Source organism: Aplysia californica, unplaced genomic scaffold (genome assembly GCF_000002075.1).
Source record: "Aplysia californica isolate F4 #8 unplaced genomic scaffold, AplCal3.0 scaffold00180, whole genome shotgun sequence".
Classification (NCBI taxonomy): domain Eukaryota; kingdom Metazoa; phylum Mollusca; class Gastropoda; order Aplysiida; family Aplysiidae; genus Aplysia; species Aplysia californica.
The window spans coordinates 192,756-197,984 of NW_004797450.1; the positions used below are offsets into that span (position 1 = coordinate 192,756).

The following is a 5,229-nucleotide window of genomic DNA, read 5'->3' on the forward strand; positions in this document are numbered from 1 at the left end:
GCTCTAAATGGTCATTAGAGCGTTGATATGCTTCTTTTTATCTTTACCCAAACAATTCCCTACCAACTGCAAAAAAGTTTAATGTGCCCAGCGCGGTCATATGACCTTATGCAATTGCGAGTGCCGTAAAGCATTTAACAAAAGAAAAAAAGTTTGTTTAATTTACTAAAATAAAAAAAAACAAAAGCAAAATACCGTAATACTTTTACGCTAACTAAAACTGAAACTTCAACCAAACTGTGTTCTCTCTAGGCCCCAAAAAAGGAGACAGACAGTGTGATGATGAGGACGTATATCTACAGCTTGTGAATGAATCAGTCTACAGCTTTGTCTCTGCAGGTAGGCCTACGCTGTCTTTATTTGGTACCTTTTTAGTAGGCGATAATGCTGGGAGCGTTGTTGCCCCCGGGGCAGTGCCACTGACTGTAGTGTCTTTAGGCCATTTCCAAAGGGGGGACATTTCTCGTTCAAGCTCAGTAGAATTGTAAATGGGCTGATTCGTGTCACGCTCATAACTGCCTGATCTACAACAGGGAACTGCTGCTTTTTCTTTCCTAATCCTTACTATTGTAATTTTCCTCTACTTCTTTTGTATGTTTGTCACACTCTTTGTGACCTGCTATTTCCGGGGTGCCTTGATAGTCGAAGCAGACCTTGTGCTGTTGAAGCTAGAGAAGTGAGCAGAGTAAGTCTGATTCCCTGTAAAGACTTCTCTGTTGACACACACCCCTTGGCGCTCATATGACCATATGCAGTTGCGAGCGCCGTAAAACCCTCTACTATAATAACATAATGATGGGAGCATCGTCAAGGGAGCACGATCTCCGTAGCTCCCGCACCGTTTCCCTTTTGAAGAAATATGTGAGGCAGCGTGGTGGAGTCAGGCTTTCGTCAATTTTTGGGCATGTAGAGGTATTCGTATCATCTTAAAGCTTGTTCACTTGTCTTTATTTGGATGAAAAAAATATCCGTTTATCTTAAATACAAGTCGAGATATTTGAGAATGAAGGAGGTGGGGGTTACCTGTTTTCAGAGGTAAAATTAGTGAGAAAATGGTCGCCAAAAATTAGTTATTTCCTTAGCTTAAGAATTTGTGGTAACTGAAAATGTATATCTTTTGTGTCTTTAATCAACGTTTTTCAGAAAAATCCACACAGAAATGAGTTTTGTAATGGTCATGAAAGGTGTTGAGCCCAAAAACAAAAATCTGATAAAAATCCACAAACCTGTGGAAAAATGCAAGTTTCTTCACTTTGATTATTTTGAAGAGAGCCTGATTCCCCAACGCTGCCTCACATATAATCTAAATTCATGATGTGTTTTTACAACTTGGGGATGTATACTGCCACCCTGGCAGAGCCCCCATACAAGGGAAGGGGACATAATTATATATATTCATGCCTGGCACCGCCCCTAAGGCAGTCAAACACCCACGTAAGCGACTGACTAACCCGCAGCCATACTTCCCATGGTCATTGTTTGTTGGAACAATCAGTATGGATACCTTGCAGGCTTTGGTGCTGGGGGGAACAGTTACTGAGCACTTACGGACCTGTCCGGTGTGCAATGACGTTGTTGCCCAGGACAGGTAATACAGTGTCTTTATTTATTAATTTCTAGGCTTTGTGTTAATTTGCTTTCAGATGTGACCTGAATTATAATTCTTAAGGTCTTGTGATAAATTTCTGCATGTGATCGAATGATGCATCTGATGTGATATGTAGGCCTATATTATTGTCTGCTTTACTTTTCTTTTCATATAAAAATGTATGGAATTTTAAGGAGAGTAATATATGATTTATTTTTTTATGTATACCTGCATGTGTTTTTACGGTCCTGTACAGCCTAGAACAATTTCTCTCTGTGACAACAAAGCATTATCTTGTCTTATCTAATCTTATCTTTTTTCTCTAATCTTGTTATTTCCCTTTGCTCTGTTTGGGAAGCATTATTTCTGTTCCTATTAGCTCATTCTTTAAATTTTGACAATCTTTTATCTAACCCCGTATTTTTTATTTTAAAAGACTTTTTTTTTACTCTTTAACCTTTCATTCTTCTAATTCTTTTATTTCGCTTAAGAAATGTTCTCTTTGGTGGATGTAGGCCTACTGGTCAACGTCAGACATTGACGAACGAGCTATTATTCTTATTCTTATTCATATTATTATTGTTACTGTTGTAATTCTTCTTCTTCTTCTTCTTCTTTTTCTTCTTCTTTTTCTTTTTCTTCTTCTTCTTCTTCTTCTTCTTCTTCTTCTTCTTCTTCTTCTTCTTCTTCTAATTATTATTATTAGGCCTATTATTATTCTGCCTATTATTATGATTATTATGAGTATTATGCATGTTACTAGCCTACTCTTATTATTATTATTATTATTATCATTATTATTATTATTATTATTATTATTATTATTATTATTATCATTATTATGATTATTATGATTATTATCATTATTATGATGATGGACAATCACTAAAGACAGTGAAAATAAAATAGAAGCAACAGAAATGTGGTTTCTTAGGAGACTGCCTAGAGTATCGTGGAAGGAAAAGAAATCAAATGAGGTAGTGCTTGTTGAAGGCCACGTGGAACGCTCAATATTAAAAACAATCAGGAAACAACACATGCAGTTTTGGGGACACATAAATAGACATAAGGGTCTTGAACATTTAGCTCTCACTGGCAAAATTGAGGGAAAGCAAGGCAGGGGAAGGCCCAGAACAACATACTTGGGTAACCTAAACAAATGGGTAACAGGGAAAGATCAGGAAAACGTAGCTTTTTAGAGAGCATCCGAGCAAAGGAATGAAAGGAGAACCATGATCGTCAATGTCTGTCGCAGATCTGAAACTGGATTATTATGATGATGATGATGATGACGATATTGATGATGATGATGATGATGATCATCATCATCATCATCATCATTATAATTTTTTTTACTATCTATTTCTCTTCTAGACTTTGATGAAGAAAACGGAGCTGCAGAGGGAAACAGCTATTTGCAAGTGTCAGAGGAACCTGTGGGCCCCACCCACTGAAAAAAGCCAGCGCCTCTGGGTAATACACTCAAATGTCTTCCGTAAAAAAAATGTTTGAAAATTGTGAAGTGTGCTGACAAAATGAGTTACTTCTCAGATTTTAGACCAATGGAAATAGAAACATCAAATGTATAGGCTGAATTTTTACAATTTATCAGTATGGAATGATAAAAGACATGTTAAACTTGAAGAGAATGGCATTGGTTTAGAGTCTACAAATATGACCCTTGTGTAGATTTGTGGCTGATATCTCCATTCATGGATTGCGAGAAGTAACTCATTTTGTTAGCACACTTCACAATTATCTTATTACGGTTCACTTATTCTTATTAAAAAATTTCATCTCCTTGAGGATTTTTTACTTCTCGATAAAGCAATATGTGTCTTGACGTGGTGGAATCAGGCGCTTGTCAATTTTTGGGCATATGGAGTTATTGGTATCATCTTAAAGCCTGTTCATTTTCCTTGCTTTTGGTGAAAAAAAAAATACCGATCTATCTTGAATAGAAGTATAGAGACATTTGCCATTGAAAGAAGTCACCTGGTTTCAGAGGTAGAGTTAGAGATAAAATGGCTGCCAAGGTTTAGTAACTTCCATAGCCTTTAGAGTCCTTGGAAACTTGAAAATTTACTTTTTGTGCCTTTAATCAATGTTTTTCAGTAAAATACACACAAAAACGTGTTTTTAAATGGATATAAAAGGTGGTGAGCCAACAAAGAAAATTTGAAAAATATTGCCCATCGGCCTCCAAAAATTCCATTTTCTTTGATTTAATTATTTTAACGAGCGCCTGAGTTCACCAAGATGCCTCACATATAAACACTTTGCTGATAAAACACCTTTTATTTTAGATTCACAGCAGTATCGAGACAAAAAGCATTTTTGTCAAGGTAACTATTTAAAAAGACATTCTTCTGAAATTTGAATTCTAATTTATTAAAAAACTAGTCACAGTTTCACACCTTGATTTTTTCCACACAAGTAGGGTAGCTGATCTGGCTATCTGTTTTGAAAATCAAAAAAATGAGGCGCCAAATGAAAAAAGGCGCTTTATCAGCTGAGGAGAGAAGAGATGTCAGAACAGTATGGCTAGGATATCGTCATTGCAGTTCGCTATACGCATATGGAACAAAATTTGAAAACTCCGGTCTTAAGGCATTAAAATTTGACCTAAGCACAATTTTTTAAAATCAGCTTTCACATTTCAATTTGCATCAACAATTAATTTTATGATAGCTTAAATGTAGATTGTAAAAATCTAAAGGCTTTACTGTGCTTTGCTGTACTTTACATATTTCCCCTCTCGCGGCCATCTGAGTTCTTGTCTTTCGCCCTGTGTTAATTATAGAGGTTAAAACGTGTATTAGACGAAGAAAAATAGTGTTTAGTTTTTTTTAAATTTTTCTCGGAAATATCTGAATGCTCCATATTATGTGGATAGCGAAATGTACTGACGATTATGTGGGTAAAGGGAGTCTCCATATACTCGCAGTGACAAATCAGCATCAGTGATTTATTTTATTGACTCTGTATTTTATAAATCAGAACTGGTGATTTATTTTATGGACTCTGTATATTATATATAAATCCCAAAGGTGATTTGTTTCATTGACTCTGTAAGTTATAAGTCAGCAGTGGTGATTTATTTTATGGACTATGTCTGTTACAAATAAATCAGCATTAGTGATTTATTTTATTGACTCTGTCTAAATGGTATAAATCCCAGTGGTGCTTTATTTTACTAACTCTGAATGTTATAACCCAGCATTGATGATTTATTATGCATGAATGTGACTCAGAGCTCAGAGCTTTTACTGGTATAATATATAATATAAATATATAAATTACACTTTTATTTGTCCCAGAAGGCCACTTTGTTTTACAATGGCAAACATACATACATATATATACATAATTATAAATACGTACATACATAAATACACAATATTACACAAATACAGAACAGTTTACGACCATGCCGTTGTCGGTCGCCACTGTGCAACATCCTGTATTTTGAGCTAGGGTTGTCGTGTCTTGCTCAAGGACACACTCCAGTGACAACCCATCTGATCCCCGTGTCACCGACACTTGCTTGACATTACTTAAGTCTAAACTCACTACTCACTTAGCCACTGGAGCTCCCATGGGATAAAAGCATTATAATAATATTATTAATATTTATTATT

General features: G+C 35.6%; 1 long non-coding RNA gene across 1 annotated transcript in view; it reads left to right on the plus strand.

The window, feature by feature from the left end:
• The window catches only part of LOC101856658, a 3,546-nt gene extending 453 nt beyond the window's left edge, over window positions 1-3,093 (plus strand). Inside the window, exons 2-3 of the long non-coding RNA XR_220462.3 lie at window positions 253-339; window positions 2,963-3,093. This is a non-coding gene — a long non-coding RNA (uncharacterized LOC101856658). The remainder of the gene's footprint in view (window positions 1-252; window positions 340-2,962) is intronic.
• The last annotated feature ends 2,136 nt before the right edge of the window (window positions 3,094-5,229 follow it).